Source organism: Euprymna scolopes, chromosome 6 (genome assembly GCF_053919585.1).
Source record: "Euprymna scolopes isolate OS-2025 chromosome 6, ASM5391958v1, whole genome shotgun sequence".
NCBI lineage: Eukaryota > Metazoa > Mollusca > Cephalopoda > Sepiida > Sepiolidae > Euprymna > Euprymna scolopes.
This window is the reverse complement of record NC_136487.1, coordinates 104020236-104047446: the sequence shown is the minus strand read 5'-3', so window position 1 is coordinate 104047446 and position 27211 is coordinate 104020236. Positions and strand designations below refer to the sequence as shown.

The following is a 27211-nucleotide window of genomic DNA, read 5'->3' as shown; positions in this document are numbered from 1 at the left end:
AGTTAAGCTAATGGCTTAGATGACTTAAAGATTATATCTGCCTAACCCTAACACCAAGCAGATCAAGATATCATGAAATAGTGGCAAATCTCTTATTAATCCACATAATTCTTTTCTGGAAAGATTTACATGCTTCATATATTTATCAGGTTTTTAGGGGTGGTAAAAGTTATGGTGGTGGTGGGGGCGACATTTCATAGGAAAACATAACTTTAAACTCAACTAAGGTTTAGGCATATTCACTTTTGAAAACAACCTCAAAATTCTGAAAATTCATAGTAATTTTTTTTTTTTTTATAATTTAGTGCAGTCTTTTTTGTCAATGACTCATTTTTCTCTATTTGTTGTTAATTTTGTCCTTTTGCACAATATTTACAACCATATACATAACTTGCAACACCTGTGGCAAATACTTGGGAAAATCAAAAGATCAAAAAAACTCAATAAACTTAACCTGTAGAAATAGTTTTACTCGATGCTTTACTTAGCTGTAAATATTAATTGTAGTTTTCTGTAAGTATGCCTAAATGTTAATATTATTTCATAACTATGAAAGATCACCCTTGCAATAGATAGTAAATTTGCCCTTCCTCCTGCTAGTTACATAAATCTGGTTAAAGAAAAAATTAATTGGCATGTCGCTCACATTTGCCTGAATATGAAATAGAATCTGAACAAAACAAAAGAAAAACTGGGGGGGGGGGACGTCTCAATCTGGAAAGAAACAATAAAAGAAAAAAACATCTCAAATGTTTTAATCGGTAAAATGAAAAAATAAATGGAAAATTAATCTGGAAAATAAAAAAGAAAGAAAATTAAAAAACGAAAAGGTTTTAATATAAAAAGAAAAAAGGTGAAATCATCTCAATCGGAAAGGGAAAAAGAAAGAAAACGTTTCAATGTGAGAAGTAAAAAAGAAAGAAAGAATAAAAAGAGACTACTAAGTTATTTTATATGAGAAATACATTATATGTTCTTTTGCATATAGTTATTGAGAAGTAAATATTAGTTTGCTAATTAAGTGGAAATTTCTTTTGTTTCTTAAAACTATTTTTGCATAAATAAGTGTCTATAATCCTTTATAATCAAAGATGCAATAAAAGTTTTTGCAGTAATAAATAAGCTAAAAATAGAAAAAAAAACTTAGCATTGAAATGAAATTGCGATTGACACTACTTGATGACATTTATCATATCACTTCATTAAAAAAATAAGCATATTAATTAGTCGTTTTAAAACAAATTATTTTACTTACTATTCAAATAATTTTTATAAATAAATAATTTGCTATACTTATTTAGAATACATAGTAAGGTAGAAATTTCAGCTGTGCTGTTTACTTCATAAATTAAAAAAAAATTAATTCTAGCAATATATTCTGAAAGAACCTATAGTGAAATACATTGTGTTGTTGTAAAGAATGTGGTGGAAGAAAGAATAAATCAAACTGAATAGGCAGAATCAAATATCAATATGTCAGATTCAAGATTATTGATGACAAACTTTGATACTTAATGAAGTATCATATGAAAATATCAATTGTAACCAGATAGATCTTTCTCACAAATTGCATACATACATACGAGCAAGCTTGTAAAACATTGTATCTCAAATCATGTAAATTCTTTTAACAAAGATAACAATAATAAAACGAATACATCTTTATAAACTCTTATCAAACATCTCAAATCAAAAAATATTCCATATACCATAAGCTGGTCTATTTTGAAAGATTCAAAACCAGGCTTTAAAATATGCCAATTATACATTTTTGAAGCAATTATGATTATTAGATTTAATAGCAATATAATAAATTTAAAAACCAAATTACTAACAGCCAGTGAACACAAAAAAGTTATAAATATAGCCAATATATAACCCTAATGAAAAGCCTTCTCCCTCGAATACATAAACCAATACTTTGTACAATTTGTGGCAAAATTTCAGGAAAAACTAATGGACAGTTATCTGGCAATCGTCCGGATTAACGGACGCGCAAACACCCCTGAAAACATAGGTCCCTCTCCGATAAATCGGGGGACCAATAAGATTTAGATTGAGATCAAATATTATAGCATCTCAATCTAAATCTTATTGGTCCCCCGATTTATCAGAGAGGGACCTATGTTTTCAGGGGTGTTTGCACGTCCGTTAATCCGGACGATTGCCAGATAACCGTCCATTAGTTTTTCCTGAAATTTTGCCAAAAATTGTATTTTGTTAAATAGATGTGCACAGTAAAAAAGCTTTTTTGCAAAAATTCATGATGCGTCCCCAGGAGCTCAAAAGAGGTAAAAAAATACCCAAAATGGCCAAAAATGACACTTTTTGCCCCATAATGTTTGATCCATCCATCAGATTTTTCTGAAACTTGGCCAAAATGTGGAGGCCATTGTTCTTAATATAAATTCAGTATTGGTGACCCTGGCAAAATTCTGGTTCGCATCCCTCTTGGACTTTTAGGGCTAAAACATCATGCCTTTTTGGAGTTCTTTTTTCATATTACTCAAAAACTTGATATGCATGTTTATATAGTGGTTTTCCATGGTGCTGAATTCAAATATACATGTCTTAAGGCGTGAAACTGTACCATTTGTCTATTTTCACTGGAATTCGGTGTTCCCAGGAGCTCAAAAGGGGTCACAAATGCCCCAAAATTGCAAAAAATGACACTTTTTACCCCATAACTTTTGCCCCATTTGTTAGATTTTTCTGAAACTTGGCGAAAATATGAAGGCAATGTTGGCCTTTCACACTTTTCACATTCATCATTTCTTCATCATTTTTTGTGGCGTCATCTCGCATGCAGCATCAGAGGTAGGGACCAGACACGCGCCATTTGTTTTATTTAATCTTATTTAAATAACCCTGTTGTTTTAATATCTTTTCCTTAAAATAAGACTTTATTTAAACCTAGCATGGCATGGCCGTTACTTTTTTTTACTGTGTTACTACAGTTCAAACCTCTTTCGAATCTCCACACCATATGGTACAGTTGCAAAGCAATAAAAATAAATCTGACTCAGCATTTTTATTTTTTTAGTGCAAATGAAATGCATTTATTTGTCATTTTTCCAAAGTCTCTTCACACACACACACATGCTTTAAATAAGTCTCTTTCTCCTCTGACCACAAGCTGGTCATAACCATTTCTCGCCTTCAACTTTACGTATCCATCTTCCCCGGCATGCATTTTGCTTCTCTGACCACATGGAGTATTTTTATCTTCTTTTCTTGTGACGCAAGCTCACATACAATTGCTAATTTGCATAAATTTAACAGATGCTGTTGCTAATAATTTTGGCTCCTGCTGATATTTTCATAAGCGCCCACATGCACTTTGTTACAATATTCCTATAAATGTATACTCTAGACTATAATTTTAATTTAATTCCATACATAATCTTCCTAATATTACTGGCTCTAATAAACTGTTTCTCACCTTCAATTTCTCTAAATTATGGCTTAATACTGAGCTGTGTCCTCTTAAACTAGTTATTGAAGATAATTTATATAAAAAATTAATATTGAAATTTACAATTTCTCTTTTACATATTAAGTAGCTTAGAATAGTTGCTATGTTTAATTAATCAATTGATCAATAATCTTTATTATTAAACACCTCTATTTTTACGAATATTCTTCAAGGAGACAATCTAGCCCCTTATCTTTTCACAGTCAAGGCAGACAATGAAAAGAGAAGGGGTTAAAGTCTAGTCCCTTTCCTTTTCATTGTCTTGACTGTGTACTTCACACATCTGTTGATATTCACAGCATACTGGGTTTCACCTTGAATGAATCCAGAAACAGACATCATCCATCAGCACACATAAGTGATGCAGATTACACTAACGATATTTCTGTTTGTGAATAACACTGTTGATGTGAAAAACGTGATTACATGAGCTAGAAAAGTCTGCAAATGACATTGGCCTTTACGTTAATGTGGATAAGACAAAATTTATGAGTTTTAATATGGAGGGGAAATCAAAACTATAGATGGAACAGCACTGACAGAAGTCACTGTTTACTTACCTGAGCAGCAACATAGGTTTCATGGAGAGAGATATTGAAATTCGCATCTCAAAAGCATTGACTGCATTAGATAAGCTGCAGTCAGTATGGACTTCAAGGCTAACTGACAAATTGAAAAGCAGAGCAGTGGTGAAGTCTGTCCTTGTTTATGGTGTTACAATCTAGACACTCACCAAAAGATTGGAAAGAAAGCTAGATGGCACGTACACCTGTATGCTATGAACAATGTTAAATATATCTTGGTAAGATCCTCCCACAAAGCAACAATTTTATGGCAACCTACCTGCCATATCTACGATCATCAGGCAGAAACGTCTACGTTTTGCTGGTTATGGTTTTATATGGTTATTGCCAGAGGAGCATGCAAGAGCTGGTGAGAAATGTATTATTGCGGACTCCACGGCACGGGCGCATGAGCATTGAAGGACGTCAATCCATGCACATTCAGCAAATTGCACATGACGCCAATTGTGATCCTGAAGTTTTGAGGCAGCTGATGGAAGACAGAGAAATCTGGAAAGAGAGAGTCACATTTATCCAGGCAAGGAGCCTGACTAGATAGATTTTTGCTTTCATTATTTTAAGATTTTCTTGACTAATGAAAACTGTTTGTTTTTTTTTGTTTGGCTACAGACATTAAAAAAAATATGCATAGTATTCTCTTAATCTTAAACTTGTTATATCGCATATCCATATTTACATGAATAAACCAGAAACCAGCAGGAGCAGCAACAGTGACAATAATGGCGACGCTAAGACAAAGTCCGTTCATCGATACAACGCAAATGAACACACTAAACACATACGACAACTTCAAATCCCATTTTTTTATGTACACACATCAATAGAATAACTTGCACCTCACTTCAACAAAGAAAATCGCCAGAGGAAGCCGCACATCAAAAGAAAAATCAAAGTACAAAACACAAACATCTCCGGCATCATATAAACACAAATAATTATTTCACAAAACACTGCAACAGTACAACACCTACTAGAACAAATTTACAGCTTTTTAGCTTTAAATCGATATAACACATGTATACAAAAATCAAACAGACGACTTCCTACAATACATTAAAACACAAAAAATAAACACAAAAAAGCGAAACGATGACCAGCGATAAAAGCCTACTACTACGTTCTCATCGTAAGTATAAAAATGCTAGCTTTTTCGACAAGCAGGCAGATCGGCCAAGATTGGCCTCACTTTTTTTAATTACATTTTCACCCCAAACAAAGCACGTTGCTACTTTGATGTAGGGGGCTACTATCAGAGACCTAATTTGCAGAGATACTATGTAGGGAGTTTAGCAGCAAGATGTCTGTTCACATTACACTTGAACTTCTGCATGTCAGTATAGTTGGAGAAGCAGAAAACCGGAAGAGAATTCCAAAGTCCTGTAGTTCTGGGGAAGAAGCTATTAGAGTAAAAGGCTTTCTTACATCTAGGGATCTCAACTGTGTGGGGTGGGACTTCGCTGCTTGCCAGATTTGTAGGGGGTATTTTTGTCGAGGGGGTTCAAGGGCTTCATCAAAGGATCCATCATTAAAATACTTGTAAAACAGGCAAAGGGATGCAACATTATGTCGATGGGACAGGGGCTGAAGTTTAGATGACAATTCGAGACCTATTAGGTTAGCTACTCTTTTGGACCCTGTCTAGGAGCGAGAGACTAGTGCCAGATGCACCAGTCCATATGTGACAGCAGTACTCCATACATGGGCGAATAGTGGCTTTGTAGAGGTACAGGATACTTTCAGGCATAGGTAACTTTCTAGCACGATGGAGAGATCCCACCTTCTTTGCAGCAGCCTTAGCAATAATCTCAATGTATCTATTCCAACTCATGTTTCCTGTGAACATTAAGCCAAGGAGCTTGGACGAAGTGCTCTCAGGTATCCATCTCTATTGGTGGTTGGTAAGGTTTCATGTAATTATTAAAGTAAATGAGCTTTGTCTTGGCACCGTTGAACGTTACCATCCATTTTTGACCCCATTCCACTACAAACTGAAGGTCTTCCTCTAGGGTTGGCAAGCTGTGAATCTCGCTCAGCAGCAGTTAACCCCTTGCCAGCGACACCAGCTACTGAAATTACTGCGCCCATAGCTGCCGTCTCACTCGTGATACTGAACAGCAAGCCTTGAAGTTTACCCCTCTTCCACCATCATCGCCGCCTCCAGATCACCACAGCTCACCAGCCAACAGCCATCAACCCCTCGCCAGTGACACCAGCTATTAAGGACCGCCGCACCCGTATCCTGGACCAGAACACTAAGCCATATTCCTGTCATCACCGTCATTGCACACATATTCCAGACGCCAGAACACACAAGCCACGTTCCTATCATCACCACTCCTCACCTCAGCCTGACAATAACTTAGATTGTTGCTGAGTTCATATCAAAACCCGACCATCATTGCCGTCAAATTATCCTGATACACCAAACAGTTCGTTTCACGATCGTTTAAACTTTAAATAAAACGTTTAAACTCAACCTTTTCGTTTGTCACTTTCTTGCTTTCCATATGCTCAGTTTTGTAATATAACAAACTTAACACATTTAATATCTTAATATGCTATGGGACTTATTTTTACTTAAAAATCATAATGTCTGAAGATTAAAATTAATACAATTCTAAAATAATTTTATTCCACTTTGGTATATCATTTTTTCCAATATTTTCTATGAAATTTTTTCTTGAAGAATATTTTATAATCGAATTATTAAAAATTTAATTCCTTAACATATTCTATGTATTATTTATACTGTCATATAAATTTGCTTACAAATCATATTTAAATTTCAAGCCTCCTTTATTGTTTTCATATAATAATCTATTCATTATTTTTCATTTATTTAAATTTCATTTATTTAAATTTCATTTTATTTAAGTTAAGTTAAAAACTCCCACCTTTATATTTTTTATTTATTTTTTTTTTTATTATTACATTTTCCCCCCAAACAAGGCACATTGCCACTTTGGTGTAGGGGGCTACTATCAGGGTCAATAACTACTGGGGTACTATGTAGGGATTTGGGCAGCAAGATGTCTGCACTTGAACTTCTGCACGTCAGTACAGTTGGGGAAGCAGGGACCTGGAATGGAATTCCAAAGTCTAGCGGTTCTGGGGAAGAAACTACTGGAGTAGAAAGATCTTTTACATCTAGGGATCTCTACAGTGTGGGGGTGGGATTTTGCAGCCTGTCAGGTCTGTCGAGGGTGTTCACGTCATGGGGGCACAAGTGCTTGCAGTTCGTTAGAGCATTCACCATTAAAATACTTGTAGAACAGGCAGAGGGATGCAACGTTTCGTCGATGGGACAGAGGCTGAAGCTTAGAAACCAGTTCAGAGCCTATCAGATTTGCGACTCTCTTTTGAACCTTGTCAAGGAGCGAGAGACAAGTAGCCGATGCACCAGCCCAAATATGACAGCAATACTCCATACATGGGCGAATGGTTGCCTTATAGAAGTACAGGATACTTTCGGGTGTTAGTAGTTTTCTAGCACAGCAGAGAGAGCCCACCTTCCTCGCAGCGGCCCTGGCAATGCCCTCGATGTAATTGTTCCAACTCATGTTTCCTGTGAACGTTAGGCCAAGGAGCTTGAAAGACGTACTCTCAGATAAAGAGTTGTTGGCCATTGCTATAGGTGGTAGAGTTGCTATAGGTGGTAGAGAAGGTTTCTTGTAATTATTGAATGAAACTAGTTTAGTCTTGGGGGCATTGCACGTGACCATCCATTTTTATCCCCATTCCACTACAGATTAGAGGCCATCCTCTAGTGTTTCTGCCATTTCTTTAGATATGTGTTCATTTGTTTTCCTGTCGTGACTGTTATAGAGTGTGGTGTCATCAGCATATATACCCATCTCAGAGGAAATTTTGTTGGGGAGGTCATTTATGAATATCAGGAACAGTAGAGGTCCAAGGATAGACCCCTGGGGCACTCCCGCATTTATATCATATTGTTTAGATGTACGACCGTCGAGGACAACCTGGATTTTTCTCTTATCTAAGAAGGATTCAATTATGTTAAGTATTCAACCAGTGATACCGTATGATCTAATTTTCCTGAGTAGACCCTCATGCCATACCCTGTCAAAAGCCTTAGATATATCTAGAGCTACTGCTCTGCCCTCCCCCGCTTTGTCCAGTGACTGGTATATACGTTCAGAGATTAGTTAGGATGTCTGCTGTGGAACGGGCTTGTCTAAATCCATATTGTTGGTTAGTCAGAAGTTTAGCATCGGTAAGGACTAGCGCATTGTTAATTAAGGTCTCAAATATTTTGGCAAAAAGTGGGAGGAAGCTAATGGGGCGATAATTTAATGGGTCAGTTCTTTCGCCAGAATTCTTGAATACTCGTACCACAGACGCAGTTTTCCAACGGCCCGGAAAGCAAGATTCATTAAGGCATTTGTTGTAGAGTTTGGAGAGAACTGGAGCTACTTCGGCTGAGCACTTTTTTAATAGCACAGCTGGGATGAGATCGGGTCCACTTGCTTTTGAAGTGTCAAGGTTTTTTATGATAGCATGCACCTGAGCAGGGGTGATTTTCAGATCGTCTAGCGTGGCGTCTGTCCACATAGGAAATTCAGGTAGGGGGTGGTTGGAAGGGTCCAGTGTGGAGTTTGAGGCAAGACTTTTTTTTAATTCTCCAAGATTTAAAAAAATGTTTTGTATCTTTTGACATCTGTTCCATTTTCTTTCTTTTTTATTTTCTATTTATTCTTTTTTTCACATTAAGTACATGATATTTAATTTATATGCAAAGGAAATTATTTCATGACATAATGATTCTACACAATTTCACAATTCACTTTCCTGAATTCTAATAGAATTCATGATAATATTCCAATTGGATTTTTTCAACAACTTTCCTGATATACCCATTACTCCAATGATTTTCTGATAATTTTTTTTTTTTTACTGTATTTGCTTTAAGCATTACAAAAAAATTGCTTTTTAGTTTCAAATTAATACTTATCAATTGATACTTATTATTAATTAGTAAATTATTATTTTTTCCTTCTGAGAATAAGATTAATTTCTTGCAAATCCATGGATTAAAGGACACTCATATTTTATTCATTGTTTAAACATTTGATGGTTATAATCAACTTGTAAAATATATAAATTTATTCTTATTTATTTTATTATTTTCTTCTATACTTAATATATTTCTTACACTCTCCCTATGTCCCTTTAAGGTTTTGGTACTCATGATTAGACCAGCAACAATTTAAAATTCTCTCATCATTTACCAATATGAAAATCAGATGCAAATATTTTGTAAAATGTTTTTGACTCCTAATGGGGGTATGTGACGAATGGATTCGCCAATCATTTTTATAACCACCGGCTGTGCTAAACAACCAATGAAAACCTTTCAAAATTATTATAAAAATTGTCGAATTTTGGATTCAATCAGTTCGCCGTTAACTATGCCACGGACCACATTTGATTCTTGGCCGCCATCTTGGTTACTGCCAATTACTGATCTGAACTACGCCGCCATCTTTATTCAACATAATGTCTCAAAACTTAACATTTTTCTCCATTAGTCAGTTAAGGAAGTCCAAGACAGGAACTATTCCTCTGTCAGTCATTATCTGCTTTCGTCTAATCTCCACATAATGTATTTTAAATGTTGTAAGTGCCAACTCCATATACCAATTCCAAATTCCTAGGATGGCTTATTGTACACAATATTAAAACCAGCATGGATAGCTATTTTTCTACAACAATCATATTTACAATGAAAACTCTCATCATCGTACAATGTTATGTTCGCATGATTAAATAATCAAATAAAATATGCTGCTTCATAATTGCATTTCTTTTGTAAAATTTGAACCGATTAATATGCTAATTGGCAGACCTAAGAAAATGAATGGTTTTGAGTTTTTGACATTCATTATCAGAATTAGTTAACAATTACCGTTCATATCCGATATCCATTGTCCACCACCCCCACCTATTCTTTTCCAGATTAGCTTCCTTTCCTTTATTCTTTTACTCTGTACCTTCATTCTTATGTTTCATTCTCCATTTCTTTCTATTATACTCACTTTTCATTCTCTTCTAGTACATAGTATCTATAGTATCATCATTATATCTAATCCTAATAAGAAAATGTCTTTTCCTATTTTTCTCTTTATGTTATCTATATAAAAGACAAAAGTGGCGCGCACGTTTTTTATGCCCAAGAGGGGGGGGTCTCGAGAGGATAACTATTTTATAGAACTTTTTATACCTTTCCTAGATCATAAAATCTATGATTTGCGAACAGACGTCGTCTCTACATAAAATTCCTTCTATTCCGTCCTTTCGCGTTCATCTTTTTCATATAAATAAAGCGAAACACATCGAAGCAAAGCCGTCAGCGGCCTTTCGTGCAAGGACCTTTTGAAAGTAATTAGCTTTGATCAATGTGGGGAAAACCCTTCATATCAAACAATTGGTTGATTTCTCCAACATTATGGGGAAACAAATAAATGAAACGGCGGAAAGCCAACGTTAATTTCTGTGCCTACGTGAACTCATTTACTTAGCAAGTCAATTTTTTCATTGACATTTGAACGCTTTTCACTTCTTCTCGCGTCTTAGCGTAGCGGTAAGATCTCAGCTTTTCTTTCACTTTCTTTTCCGTCTTCGCATCACGGTTTCGAGCCTGCCTACTAACACATTTTTTTTTCAAACAACGCCGGGCACCCCCATTAGTTTTAACTAACTTTTTTATTCACAATTTTCATCTTCCTACGTTCATTTTTTTCTCTTCGTTTTCTAGTGAAAATATGTGAAAGGTGTCAAAAAATGAAAGAGAATATTTTTTTCAACCTTCCATATATTTCTTTTTTCTTTCTTTTTATATTACCTTTTTTTTCTGTGTTCTTTCGTGTTAAATGATCTCCTCTTCTTTTCAAAACTCCTCCCACGTTAGAAACACCCATTTTTTCTTTGGCCAATTAAAAGCCGACACTCCTTTCCATACACATTGATTTTCTTCTGCCCTTCTGCTGCCGCTTCCCTCCCTCGATATCCGTTTGCTGAAACTAAATTATTAGTGTGTACAGACATTTTCTAATAAGGAGTCGATACAAATGATGGTACAATAAGGTCAGAGCTAATGAATTTTTATTGCAAAAGAAAATTAATGTACACTTAATATTTCTTAAAAGTATATTTTCTTTTTGTTTGTCATTTTAATCATAACATTTTATTTCAATATTTATAACTGTTTTTTGGTTCTTGACACAACAATCAATACTTTTATTCACGCATAACATGTCCATGCTTATTATGTATCTAATCCACACATAACTCACTCACATGTAATATCAGTTGAAATTTAATTTTAGCTCCAATCCTAATGGAATTATTTCTTAATATAAACTTTGAGAATCTTTTTTTTACATTATCCTTTGTTGGATAATGTAAAAAAAGATTCTCAAAGTTTATATTAAGAAGAGCCCTTCCCCACAAAATAACAAAAACAACAATAATAAATGGATTCAAGGACATTCTCATATTTTATTCAGTGTTTACTGTTTCTCTTGACTAAACATGGTGACAAGATTGACCTGAAGAAGGTTGGAATTATTATTCACTGAAACGTTGTGCAAATAACACTCAAGATGAAAAACTTATTCTAATTAATCCAAACAACACAATCATCCCTCATCTAAAAAAGTAGAACTGTAATAACAAATGTTGTTAAAGTTAGCTTTAGTTTTTTTGTTTTTTTTTGTGCTTTAACTTTTTTTTTTTTTAAATCTTTACTTAAAAATAAAGTAGTGTAGTCTGTCGAATTAGAATGAAAAATAGAAATGTCGATGTGTCTGAGGTGTGATTACAGTCCGTTTGGAGTCTCGATAATTGCTCGAAATCGAAAATTAAACAAAATACTGCTAAAAATACATCCAATAAATGTCACCTGAAAATTAGATAATTTTGGCTAAGTTTAGAATAAATATTGATTGAAAATAGATTTTAGGACCGTTCTTTGGAGGTATAGTTTTAAATATGAGTAACCCCCCCCTCAATACACACACGCATACTCATATTTATATATTACTTTCAATTATAAAATACTACTAATGTATCGGAAAATTTTATATATATATATATATATATATATATATATATATATATATATATATAAAATAAAAATTACAATTAATTTGGATTTTACTGTCATTGGATTATTTACCTTTCACCAGACTATCCATTCACGTGAAATCACTGTTTTCTCCACCATATTCCCTCTGCTTCACTTTTTGTTATCAAGTAAGATCTTTGACTTACTTGTAGTTTCATCAAATACTTTTGTAGGCAAAATCCGATCCCGCATTTTGCTAATTTCTACCCTCTGATGAGAAGGAAAGAATTTCTTCAAAACTCTGCGGATTAAGGACTATCCACTTATTAAGTGTTTCCTTTTCAGATTAAATAGGTTTTTAACTCTTTTTCAAAGTGATTTTTAATATGTTTTATTAACTATTTGCTCTTATATATATATATATATATATATATATATATATATATATATACTAGCAAAAGTACCCGTCGTTGACTGGGTACAGCTAGTATACATATATATATATATATATATATATATATATATATATATATATACACACTAGCAAAAGTACCTGTCGTTGACTGGGTTCAAAAACAGCCTACAGAAAATGGACTCTGATTTATGAAAGTATGATAGGTTATGAAAAGGAAGGGTTGTAAAGAGATAGCTTCGAATTTGGAAGTATCAAAACCCGAAGCAAAATATGATGAAAGTAAAAATAAAATAGATAAACCCCATAATTTATTATACCATACCTGTTCACACTGAAACACTTATCACAATATTCTGTGGATCTATATTAAAAAACCTTGTTAAACTTTGTGACATATTTCCATTCTATAGAGGTCAGGCGCGAACCAACACCCCATAATTTTATTATACCATATTTCTTCAAACTGAAACATAATTATCAAAGTATACATACGCAGATAGATATAAAAAGTCTTTATTAAAGTTTGTGCCTATTTCCATTCTATGGAGGCCAGGCGCGAAGGCAGACTCCATAATTTTATTATACCATTCCTATTTTAGTTAAAGCATACTTATCAAAAGTATTCTTATGTACATCTATATCAAAAACACTTGTAAACGTTTTTTTTTTTTTTTTTTAATTTAAAAATTTTTTTTTTTCATACTTTGTGGACCAGGTGCGAACACAGACCCCACAATTTTAATGAACCACCGTTCTGCCAGATCAAACATATCCATTCCTGTGTCTCGATACATCTTCTATCATTATATGTGATCAGTTTTCTATAATAGTCAACCATATAGAAGCCTATTCGTGACCACACACACACACATTCAGCTTTACATTATATTCCAATGCACCTGAACAATCGGCACCCCGCTTACAAATTTTTTCCTTTTCATCTTTTTTTCAACTATTATTATCGATTATTATTGAATTTTTGAGAGATTATGTAAATTAAACGATTAAACATTTAAACATTAAACAAAGGGTATTATTTTACTTTAAGGCCCATCTCACGTTCGTAGAAAAAAAAATTATGTAGATGTAGATATATAGGTGTGCTTAAAAAGAATATAATTGTTTCCGTCGCAAATTTACAATTTGCATGGTATTAACCCCTAAGCCTTGGACTATTTTCCATCATTTAACAGCCTTTATTTATGCTACACGCGTGGTAGCTTTTTCTCACATGATGCGTTCTTGCGCATACGCATAGTAAAGTGACATGTCACACTGTGGAGGAATCTTTAGCGGATATTTGAAATAACAAGAAAGTTAAATAAAAGAATGTGGTTCATTTTCTTGTGTTGTTACATAGTTTTTAATGTTTTTTAATTTATTTAAAAAATGAAGTTTTCACAAACGGTTTAGAAAAATATATTTTTATATGTTTTGTTCTTTGTTTTTTCTTTGGAGAGGGGATATTCAATTATAGAACTTTTATAGCTTAACAGGTGCTTCTGCAGTTTAATTAACCGTTTTTCTGTAAATAACGCGCAGACATTAATTGAGCAGAATACCTTTTAATATTTCACAAAAATTCTGTTTAGGGGTGGGGTGTTGTGGCGGCCGTTTTTATCATAAGAATGTAGCAATATATAATTGCAGAAACATTTATTAAAAGTCTGCGTAAGAAAATATAATTTTAATAGAACAACTTTGGGCGCTTTTACAGAATTGGAACAAGATTTTGTAGTCGATAAAAAGAGTTTTCAGATAAAAAATAATGGTTTCAACTGAATTTTTTTGTCAATTCTAGTAAGTTATTATGCAGTTGAAATTACATGAATATTAGTGAATTATTTAAAAAAGAAAAAAACAAAACTTTAATCGTGTAGTTGAAAAATTGCCGCCATCTTGTTTAAATCAAAGCGGAAAATTACCTCCCTTTTGAACATTTCTTTTTATCATTTCTAATTATTCTTTTTATAAAATTACATTTAAAAAATTGTTTAAAAAATTGTTTTAAAAATCCCTGCGTTCATAAAAATCATTTATTTAAAAAAAAAATTCTGTTTTCTAATATTGTCAATTTCATTATTCTATTTTATTTATAAAATGACGTTATAATTTCGCTATCCAATCAATGGCATTCTTTCAACCGGTGTAAGACGACTGCTGTTCCTTTATTTTCTTCCTATTTTAGTTTCCTTAAAGTTCAAGACGGCCAAATGTCATTGGTTTACCACCATAGTATCATCGCAGAAATTAATTATAGAAGTACACTTGTTTTCTATAAAAATACACGTAATATTCGTTTTTTTTATTTGCTTTTCTGAAAATTTTTTTTTTTTTTTTTTTTTTTGCAACGCTAATTTAATATTGTGTTGAACAAAGATGGCGGCGTAGTTCAGATCAGTAACGAAGATGGCGGCCAAGAATCAAATGCGGTCCGTGGCGTAGTTAACGGCGAACTGATTGAATCCAAAATTCAACAATTTTTATAATAATTTTGAAACGTTTTCATTGGTTGTTTAGCACAGCCGTTGGTTATAAAAATTATTGGCTAATCCATTCGTCTCATACCCCCATTAGTCCACTATAATTCCTTTATGATGGGATGTCTCCTCGCGGCTTCGGCTGCATGGAGACTGGGTAGTACCAGTCAAGGATTCGTCACTTGACACTCAGCCCAACAGGTGAGGGGCCGGGAACCGGCCCAGCACCTGTTGGACTGAGGTACACCGCCTGGGTAATACCTAGGAGGTCCACCCTCCCAGGCCTTGCCACCGGGCTTTTCGGTGGGCCAAGTTTATTGCTTGCTGCCTGAGGCGCCTCGACCGGGGAATGCCGACGGGGTTACTCAGGCAATTTTTAAAATTGCAGGAGTGCCCCTCCTTTAGGGGAGCCTGCGGGGTTCCCACTTTCTGGCCTTGTGCCACATTTTGCTGAGGTGGGCAGCAAATAAATATCTACCCCCATTAGTCCACTGATGGGGAAGGACTCCTAGCAGCTTCAGCTGCAGGGAGACAGGGTAGTAGTACTCGTCAAGGATTCGTCACTTGACACTCAGCCCGACAGGTGAGGGGCCGGGAACCGGCCAGCACCTGTTGGACTGAGGTACACCGCCTGGGTAATACCTAGGAGGTCCAGCCTCCTAGGCCTTGTCACTGGGCTTTCCGGTGGAGTAAGTTCATTGCTTACTGCCTGAGGCACCCCTACCGGGGAATGCCGACGGAGTTACTCAGGCAATTTTTAAAATTGCAGGAGTTCCCCTCCTTTAGGGGAGCCTGCTGGATCCCCACTTTCCAGCCTTGTGCCACATTTTGCTGAGGTGGGCAGCAAATAAATATCTACCCCCATTAGGAGTCCAAAACATTTTACACATCCCCTTTTTTGATATAATGGAAAAATCCTTTCGGATTCAATTTTGGTTTCACTTGAGAAAAGGAAAGAAAAATAAATGAAAAAAAATAAATGAACAAAGAAAAAATAAACCAATAAAATAATTGTCTTTTTTTTGTTTTGTTTTTTACCTTCTGGTTTTGGGGGAATTTGTCTTTATTCTCATTGGTCAAAAAGAATTATTAATATATTGGTATAATGTGTGCAATAAGAAACCATTTTTTTATGACATTGATTTTTTTTTTTTTTTGATACGTATAAAAATAAACACTTTTCAAATGTATATAAACATACAAATAGAATACTTTTCAAATACATATAAACACATGCACAAAATTCACAAATATACATTTTTTGTTTTGTTTTAACAAATGTTTGCCAAAAAAAAAAAAAAGATACAAAAAGAACTATTTGACAAATAGGAAGTTTACAAAAGGGTTTTAACAAGTGACTTTTTTTTTTTTTTTTTTTGTAACAAAAACTGGAAACATTGTGTTAGGTATTAATTGGTTAATTTGGTTAGTAAGGTAGAAATGGTCACAGTTTAACGTCGTGCCCGGGACAATGTACAATTTTTTTTTTTTTTTTTTTTTTTTTTTTGGTGTGATTTTGACTTTTCATGCTTCTCCTTTTGGGTTTCTAAAATGATATTTATTCATAATTAGATTCCAAAAAGTTCGGTTATAAAATGTCTTAATTTTATTCTTTTTATAGGTTTAGTGAAAATGTCGGCTATATTATTTTCAGACGTCACATAAGTAAGAGTAATAGATTTTTTCCTTATTTCATCCCTTATAAAATGATATCTGATATCAATATGCTTCAACCTTTGATGAATCATAGAATTATTTGCTAATAAGATACTGGTCTGATTATCACAATAGTTTTTTACTTAGATCTGATTTTAAAATAGATTTTAGAAGAGTGTTCAGAAAAATTGCCCCCTGCGCGGAATGAGTAAGAGCCACATATTCTGCTTCACAAGTAGAAAGGGCAACAATTTGTTGCTTTTTAGTTTTCCAAGAGATCATAGATCCAGTCTTTGACAGTCTAAAACAATACCCCGCTATACTCTTTCTATCCTCAGAGTTAGCCCAATCTGAATCCAAAAATCCTTCTAAATTTAGAGGATATGTAGACTTTTTAAATCTTAAAGATTGTTCCTTGGTTCCTTTTAGGTAACGAAGGATTTGTTTTGCACGATTAAGGTCTTTAATTGTCGGTTTCGATAAGTTTTGAGATAGCTTTGTTACAGTGTAACATATGTCAGGCCTTATTGCGGTCATTAAGTAGATGAGGCTCCCTACCATTTCCCTTTATATTCGATTATCTATTGATTTTGTTTTGGTCCCTATATTTTTATTTATGTCCATTTCGACGGGAGTTGAACGCGGCTTACAATCTTGCATTTTGAACTTGAGCAGAATTTTTTCAATGTATTGTGATTGGTTCATAGTTATAGTTTCATTTTCACAGGTAAATTTTATACCGAGGAACCATGACAGTCATCCAAGATCGGCAATTTTAAATTTTTTATTTAATTCATTTTTAACATCTTTTAAAGTGTTGTCACAGTTTGAGGCGAGTAATATATCGTCAACCCAAAAAAACAATCAATAATTTATTACCTACATTTTTGGTATACATGCATGCATCTACGGGGCATTGTTTAAATCCCTATTCTATTAAATAATTATGGAGTGTTAAATTCCAATTGTGTGCACTTTGTTTTAGTCCATATAACGATTTATTTAATTTCCACACCCAATTTTTGTTTTTCATTTTAAATCCCTCTGGAGGGTAAATGTAGATTTCACAGTTAATCGGAGCATTTAAATAAGCATTTTTTACATCCATTTGATGTATTTTTAAATTATATTGAGCGGCAAGTTGTAATAAAATTCTAATTGTCGTAAAATGTTGAAAATGTTGCAAAATATTCCACTCCAGAAATTTGTGAATAACCTTTTGCCACAAATCTTGCTTTAAAAGTTTCACTGCCAGAAGCTGTGATTTTTTTTGGAAAACACCCAGCGTGAAGAAATTATATTTTTATCTGTTGATTTTGCCACTATTTCGTATGTGTTATTTTCAGATAAAGCTTTCAATTCGGATAGCATAGCTTGTTCCCATTCTTGGTGATTTTCTGAATTAATCGCCTCATTATAACTTTTCGGTGCGCTGTTCAACGAATAACAGTAATCCACGGCGTAATCTTGTATCTTTTCAATTTTTAAGAAGTCTGGCCTTTTTCGCTCCCTTATTGGGTATCGACGTGTCTGGTTAATATTTTCGTCGGTTCTACTGTAATTGTCGTCGTTATTAATATTTTCATTGTGATCAATTAAGATGCTAGGTAATATTTCATGTTTTTCATCCACTGGATCGCCATTTTTTAAAGTTAATGTATCATTGAATTTTACACATCTAACCCTTTTTATGGCATTTTGAGTTGGGAAGTAGATTAAGTATGCCGGGCTATTTTTATCGTAACCTACGAAAGTACCTTTTTCACTTTTAGTATTTAGTTTACTGGTGTTTTCTATAAATGCAAAACAATCAGAACCAAATTCTGTTCATTTTAGGTTTTACACCGCAAAATGCTTCATACGGCGTTTTTCCTAGCCTCTTATTGAACAATCTATTTCTGATATATGCTGCTGCCATTAAAGCGTATGTCCATAAACTTTGCGTGAATTTCGATTCGATAAGTAGGCATCTTGTCATCTCAAAAAGGGTTCGCCATGCCCTTTCAGCGGTGCCATTTTGGAAGGGGGAATACGGCACTGATTTCTCGTGTTTAATACGGTGGTTAATTAATAGAAGCTCAAAGTCTTTACTAGTAAATTCAGTCCCATTGTCTGAGCGAATACATTTTACTCAACCGTACAGGGCAACATCAGCTAAATATTTCTTAGTGTCGAGGATAGTGTCAGATTTTTTTTTTTTTAGAAAATAAACCATAATTAAACCGGAAAAATCATCAATAAAGTTCAAAACATACCTTAGATTATTTCTCCCCATCGGGCTGATCAGACCTGCTAAGTCACAATGCACAAGTTAGAGAATTTTCATACCTTTTTTGTCTGGCGTTCGGCTTATATCTTTTCTCATTTTCCCCTGTGCACACACATCACAATTTGGGAGATCGTCTGAAGGTATTATTTTCAAGCCTTCGACTACATTTGGTAATTTTTTAATATCAGCTGTATTGCAGTGTCCTAGAATTTTATGCCAGGTTTCCAAGTCGTGACAGGCAGTTTTTGAGGGAACCATACTTTTTAAATAATATAGTCGGCCATTTTCTTAAATGTCAAATACAGTTCCATTGGGGTATGTCAATTTTGATGTATTTTGGCCAAATTGTATATTCGTGCCTTGTTTAATTGCAGCCTGCACGGAAAATATGTCTTGCTTAAATGTAGGTATGAACAGAGCATTTTTTAGAACCCAGTTACAGATTTTGCCTTTATTATTTTTTAGGGATATTTTAGCATCGCCTCTTTTCAAGACTATATCATTTATTTGACTACCGTCGGCAAGTTCGACAAAATGACTTTGAGGATTAAAGTTTGAATCAAAATTAATAAAATCAGATTCCTTGGTGATAACATGCGCTGTAGCACCACAGTCTACAAGGAGATTTTTACCGTTTGTGGTATTGTTAAAGTTACATGTGAATAGAAATGTATGTTCTTCCTCAAAGTTCTCAACGTTTTTTACGGAGTCCATTTTAGAGCATTTATATCGACATTGGAAACTTTTGTGGTTGGGTCGTCCACAATTATAGCAGATAATTTTAATCTTTTGCTTGGGAAAATTACTTTTGGAGAACACGTTGCGGTGAGGTGCGTAATTTGGTGGTGTTTTTTTTCGAGAAGCATTTTTGAACTTCATAATATTGCTGGAGTTATTATTGCCCACGAGCATATGATTAGTCTCTTCATAACTGCGCAATGCCACTTTAAATTCGCTGAAATTTATGGGTTTGTCTTTCTGTTGTAAATGGTTTAAAATCGGCTGGAAGTCCCTTGAGGGTCATTGATATCAACAAGCTATCACTTATTATTTCACCTGAGAGTTTTAAGGCAGTGGTGGTTATTTCTGCCCTTATAACGTAGTCGGTAATCGTTTCATCCTCGTTACGTTTCAGAGATGTTAATTCTGTATATAGGGATATTATTTTCGATTTCCCTTTTGATAAATAATGTTCTCTTAATATGTTCAATGCTTTCCTTCCATCATCCAATGCGTCTCTTATAATCAGAGACAGACTTCTATCGTCTAAACATTGAATCAGTTCTGCAAAAACAGTAGCATTCTTTTCAAGAAATTTGGGGTCGTTTGGATTCTCTGTTGGAGATTGTATGATTTTGTGTAGTTTTCGAATTCTTAGATATCCCAGAAATTTTACCTGCCACAATTCGAATTTAGATTCTGATCCGTCAAAGAAAAGACGGTGGCTGGGCGCATAACCTGTTAAGTTTTGAGACATTGTGTTGAACAAAGATGGTGGCGTAGTTCAGATCAGTAACCAAGATGGCGGCCAAGAATCAAAAGCGGTCCGTGACGTAGTTAACCTGTTAAGTTCTGAGATATTGTGTTGAACAAAGATTGCGGCGTAGTTCAGATCAGTAACCAAGATGGCGGCCAAGAATCAAATGCGGTCCATGGCGTAGTTAACGGCGAACTAATTGAATCCAAAATTCGACAATTTTTATAATTTTGAAACGTTGGTTATAAAAATAATTGGCGAATCCATTCGTCTCATACCCCCATTAGGAGTCAAAAACATCTTACATGTATTTCATTGAATGGTGTACGAATCATCAGAGACAGTTATTTTCCTTGGAAAAACCAAACAGTTCCAAAACTTTTTTCTTCCTTTTTTTTTGGAATAAAGAGGGAAAAAGACTTACTTTTTCAAAATATAATTGGGATGTTACAGGGGAGAAGACTGATTTTTTTTTTTTTAGTTCCACGAGGATGCTTTAGTGCTTAAGGTACTATGTTTAATTTTTTATAATGATAGTCATGCTGTTGGGAGCTGGATCGACATTTACCGATGCCTGGTATCACGGTCGTAATGTGAGCATAGGTAAATGTTTCCCAGCCCCTAACAAAAAATAAAATAAAAATGTAGCCAGAAGCCGCTTTAAGGCGAAGATGATTTTAAAAGTTCAATATATGACTTTAATTTAACAATAGAGAGAAAGCGAATCATGTTATTTGCTAACGTATTTTTATGTGTGCGCGTGTTGATTCAGCACCAGAGTCAAGAAGATGATAATGATTAAATCGTTCAAAGTTCGTAAGAATGTGAAAGGTTCAGGAAAGGAATATGTTGGCAATAAATTTAATGTTTGTAACTTCTTGTATGATCGCTAGGACTCTATATATATCTTTAATGAAAAGCCGGAGAGAATTCTTCTCTGACTGAGGCAAAATGTTTTTTTTTTTTTTTTTAGATATAAAATATTTCTTCTTTGTCTTTTTAAAACGGTATTAAAATCAGTATTGTTAATTCTCGCTGATCTGGTACTTCCACGTGGAGAATTTAGGCGCGCGATGTGTGCGAAACGATGTTAGGTGTTTCACGTCGGACCTGACAAAGTCACAGGACTTGTTTACAGCATGCTGACTTCATTTGACTAGTTATGGCGCGAAATGCCAAACCGGCTCCCAGTAGAGGCTGTTTTCGAAATTTCTTCGTAACCCGATTGGATGAAAAAAAACCCATCTTTGTCACATGAGGTGCTTTCAGCTACGTCGGCGAAACAATACAAGTTTTTAGTTTTGTGCACAGAAATTGCGTGGGTGTAGACAACAGCTGTACGCACAACTGAAACGTTCTTTGTACAGCCACTTTTAATATTTGTGGCGAGTCGCTACAATGCTTTCGGATTTTAATTTCAAAACCGTTTAAAATTAAAGGGACATTTTTTCTTAAAGTATTACTAATAAGTGGTTTTAGATTAAATTTGCCCGTTCTGTCTAAATTTGTCCTACCTATTGAGAGAATACGGAACTAATGAGAATATAGCAAAGTGCTATGTTTCACTTTTTTTAATTACAGCCGGGCTTACGAGTTTTTTAATTTCAAAACTAAAGGTAGGAAATTGTTTAAACTTTAGGGGATATTATGCCTAAAGTATTATTAACAGAGGTTTATATTTAATAAGACTAAACAAAGATGGCCGCGTAGTTCAGATCAGTAACCAAGATGGCGGCCAAGAATCAAATGCGGTCCATGGCGTAGTTAACGGCGAACTAATTGAATCCAAAATTCGACAATTTTTATAATTTTGAAACGTTGGTTATAAAAATAATTGGCGAATCCGTTCAAAAGGCTTTATAATTTAGGGAATACAGACAAACTAATCTTTGCCATGATTTCAGTTAATTTTGTTGCACTCATAGTAAATAAATTTGTGGAGTCCACAATATAATAATATTACGTAATGAATTTAAAAAAAAAATAGATTCTAAAATAGAAGCAGTATATATATGAACCTTGTTTTTTTTTGGGGGGGGGGTTACATAGGAGTCACTATTTATCAAAGCCAAGAGGCCACTCGAGGATAAGAGGTACTGAGTGTACAGGAGTCAAGTTGATATAGTAATCATTAGTAGTGGACATTTGGCAAATTGGGTTACTTAAGGGGATGGTTCATCAAGAATTTGCTTCCATTGCACTTAAAGACAACAAAATTGTAGTCAGATGGAAAACAGGCAAATGGAAGAGAGCTCCACAGGCGTGTAGAAAGAAACTTTGTTCATGGAATCCACATTTTGGTTTAGGCACAGATAAAGAGTGGGGAAAATTATTGACAGTGGTTTCAGAGGAGTGTTTTTTGTGAAAGTTAGGCGAGGGGGGACCATAGATTGGAGCTCAGACGAGCATTTGCCATAGAAATAACGATAAAGCAGAGACAAGCTCACAACGTCTCTTCTGTGGGAAAAGGTTGCAGAGAAGAGAAAAGGGCATCCCCCACTAAACTACAAAGCTTGTAGAACTCCTGCCCAGATGTGGCTACAGTATTCCATCCTTGGATATACTTAACTTTTATATAGATAGAGAATTGCATCAGCAGTGAGATATCTACTGAAGCGGTAGAAGGATCTCACCATTTTTCCAGCGACCTTGGCAACAGACTTGATGTATGTGTTCCTTTTCAGATCGGGGAGTAAAGGTCAAGCCCAGAAGCTTGTCAAAACATGAAGCCTCCCAAAAACAAGAGCCATTCATTTCAATTGATATCAGATGGGGATCAGAGCATTGATGCTGTAAAGATAAAAACTTGGTTTTCGATGCATTAAAAGTAGCCAGCCACCTCTTTCCCCATTGTACCATGTGCTGAAGATCAGAGAAGAAGAATCAAAGAGAACTTTGTCATTTATGGCCTTTGATGTGTTGCCATAGATGGTAGTGTCGTCAGCATATAAATGTCTACAAATGATCTAAGGATGTGTTTTGGGAGATCATTGATGTAGATCAGGAAGAAAGTTGGGCCCAGGATTAATACTGTGAGCTTCCGATTTCTGCCCATCAACCATGTTATAAACCTATCAGAGAGAAATGATTTAATAATTGAGAAGCCTATCATAATTTTGATAATGATAATTAAAAATAATTAAGTACTACCTCCGGTCAGAAATAGTTGGTGCACAAAAATTTTCAGTTTGGTCGGAAATACTTGTTGCATACAAGTTTCAAGTTTTATAAGGCAATACTTTTGAAAGGAAAAACAGGTTAACCAAATAATTATATTTAATTAAATTGACAATTGATTGTACGTACATTCTTACAATGTATGATTAAATAAATATACAAAAAAATAATGCAAAAAGCTAAAACATCTATGTATTCAATTGTGGTAATTTACTTTTCAATTCTTCTGATATCAAAATTGAAGTGGGAAGTTTTCCTTTTCGTTCTAGCTGTGCTTTTGACATATGCTGAAGCCTGTAATTGTTGCCACCATCAGCCAAAATTATTTGTTCCATTGTCTCCTGCAATGTCAGGAAAATGTTGTTCAACTTTGATTTTTCTAATTCTTGAAAGCTGGTTTCAACTGCTTCAATTAATTCTTTGGAGCCTTTTGGTGTTCAATGGATTGGATTGAAGTAACTTAGGTCAAGCACATTCAGATCCGGACTGTTTGAAGGCTGGTTAACCAGTTCAATATTCAGCCCTAATCTCTCCGATTCTTGTTTGAACACAGAGTCTGTTGAATGTATATGTGGCTTAGCATTGTCTTGTTAAATTATGATTCGTTGTGCAATGGATCCACTTGCCCATTTGTTCCGTGTGGAAACAAGGACCTTTTCAACAAGGAATTCGCGAATCTGAATTTTCGTGATTGTATCCATGACTTTAGTTACCATTGTTCCAGCAGGCCTGTTTCTGCTGTTACATTTAGCCGCCTCTTATTTGACAAATGGCCAAATTCCAATCTCCCCGTCAAAGTAACATTTGCGATGTGGATCCCAACGGAGTCAAGCCACAGCAGCAAGAAACATTACCTTTGTAATGAAACGCTTGCTTTTAGTGGTTCTTAAAGGGTCATGTTCGTCCTTGCATTTTGCATCATGTAAAACCATTTCTCATCAACATGTATGACATCAAACATTTCTCTAAAAGTTCCTCGATTTAAATCCAACTGTGAACGGCAAAAATCAACGCAACATTTCAGAAGCAGTTTTACAACATTTGAATGTGCCCGAATTTCACCATCTTTCATCCTTGCAATCAACATTGTCTTAGGTATTCCTCATGCTTAAGCAGTAGACCTCAAAGTGGTTCTTTTTCTCAAGGGAATGGTTTTTATTATTGCCAACTGTGAACTATAGTCCTTCTTTTTTCGGCCACAGAGAAACTTACGGCTCAAAGAATCCATTGGCACCGATATATCGGACGAACTGTCTAGTGCTCGTGACCTAATTCTGCCTACAGTATTTCTTCCTATACCGAATTTTGTGGCAACATCTTTGATTGCACCTCGTTCTAGGATGCACACTTTAGACCTTTGTAGCAACGCTTGCAGAACTGCTGTTTGTCTTGAATTTGTCAATTCTCTCTTATCACTTCTGTTTTACCTTCCACATTGGCATCAACTACATTTTCCATATTTATATAGCCACTGTGGGTATTTTTAAAAATAGATTATATAACAGTCAACAAAGTATTGTGCATAGATTAAACTCTAAATGACTTTTAGAACAAAAACTGTTCTTTTTCAATTAAGCACGCTCTAAAGTACTACCAGTTGCCCCTAAAACATTGAAATGGTGCGTGACAAAACCTAAAACACGGACAGTTTTAATTCTGCACCAACTATTGCAGACCGGAGGTAGTAATAAATAAACCTACTAATAATATTTGATATTATTAGTAAATTTATTTATTAGTTAATTAATTCTAAACAGATAAATCAATTCATGGTCAGCTTCCAGTAAATTCGATACTTACTTTACAAAACATTAAGTTGTAACTGCCAAACAAATCTGTTCAGATTTGCGTTACCCTCTTTATTTGATGTAGGCTCATTTCCTCAGAGGAAAGTCATTCTGGTTTTAATGCTTCTGAGTAAAATATCATTATTAATCAAAAATTATCATTATCAAATATAAATATCACAGTCATCAACATATTTATCCCCCCATTACCTTCTATTTTTAATTATCATTATCACAATTAGAGTAGATGAATATTATCTAAGCATGGAGATAAATTAATTATATATATTTTTAAATTTTATTATTACTGCTATACAACTTCCAAAGTTCGCATAGTAAATAAGTAAAAAAGCTATGATGAGAGATGGGAGTAAGGGTAGAGGAGTGAACGAAGATGGAGAACGAGAAAGACATGCCTTAGAATCACCACAAATAAATTATTTATGGTTTCCCCTTTTTCATTCTTCCTCTTTCCCTTCTTTCTTTTTTCTTTTCTTCTTTTCTCCCTTGCATCTTTTCTTTTCTTCCTTATCTCTTAACCCCTTCACTGATGTATGTAGGGATGATGGGGGTGGGGTGGGGATAGACAAGAGGGCAATGTAAGTCATACATTTTCTTACCACATAAAAATTCTAGTCAAATTAAAAGCATTTTTATAACTGATAACCCCAATTAAATCTGAAACCCCTTTTTAGCATAGATATGTCAAATCCACATTCTCCTACAGTTTAAACCTATACACACTAGTATGTTTAAGATTTAGGGTGGCCATCGCATATGAATACCTTTCTTTCTAGTCTTCCATTAACTCTACCTTGATCCTTACCCCCCCCCCATTCTTTCCCATTCATTCCTAAATACAGACTCAAATCTGCACCCCTATTGTTTACAAACAACCAAATCTTATTTTTCACAACATTTGACAACTCCCTATTACAAGGAAGACCTGATAATTTCATTGCAAACTTTGCTTTTGTATAAGCTATATCGCCTGAAGAGGTCTTTAGTTGCTGGTAACTAGCGGGCTGAAACATGCTCATGACTGTGTAGCAACATATTACTTCCTATGTAAAAACAAATAAAGATTATATATATCTATAATATAAAGCTGTGTGTGTGTGTCTGGTCACGAATAGGCTCCTATATGGTTGACTATTATAGAAAACTGATCACATATAACGATAGAAGATGTATCGAGACACAGGAATGGGTATGTTTGATCTGGCATAATGATGATTCATTAAAATTGTGGGGTCTGCGTATGTGCCTGGTCCACAAAGTATGGAAATAAAAAATTAAAAAATAAAAAAAAAAAGTTTACAAGTGTTTTTGATATAGATGTACATAATAATACTTTGATAAGTATGTTCTAACTTAAATAGGGATGGTATAATAAAATTATGGGGTCTGTGTTCACGCCTGGCCTCCATAGAATGGAAATAGGCACAAACTTTAATAAAGACTTTTCATATCTATCTGCGTAAGTATACTTTGATAATTATGTTTCAGTTTGAAGAAATATGGTATAATAAAATTATGGGGTGTTGGTTCGCGCCTGACCTCTATAGAATGGAAATATGTCACAAAGTTTAACAAGGTTTTTTTAATATAGATCCACAGAATATTGTGATAAGTGTTTCAGTGTGAACAGGTATGGTATAATAAATTATGGGGTTTATCTATTTTATTTTTACTTTCATCATATTTTGCTTCGGTTTTGATACTTCCAAATTCGAAGCTATCTCTTTACAACCCTTCCTTTTCATAACCTATCATACTTTCATAAATCAGAGTCCATTTTCTGT

The 27211-nt window shown here is 34.5% G+C and overlaps 1 protein-coding gene across 2 annotated transcripts in view; it reads left to right on the top strand.

The window, feature by feature from the left end:
* Nucleotides 1-11010: 11010 nt before the first annotated feature.
* LOC145277829 (uncharacterized) overlaps nucleotides 11011-27211 on the top strand; it is a 432180-nt gene continuing 415979 nt past the window's right edge. Inside the window, exon 1 of one of the 2 annotated variants that reach the window (XM_080129743.1) lies at nucleotides 11011-11163. The gene's annotated coding sequence lies outside the window, so the exon portion shown is untranslated. The remainder of the gene's footprint in view (nucleotides 11164-27211) is intronic. The other variant, XM_080129739.1, reaches the window with a different exon arrangement.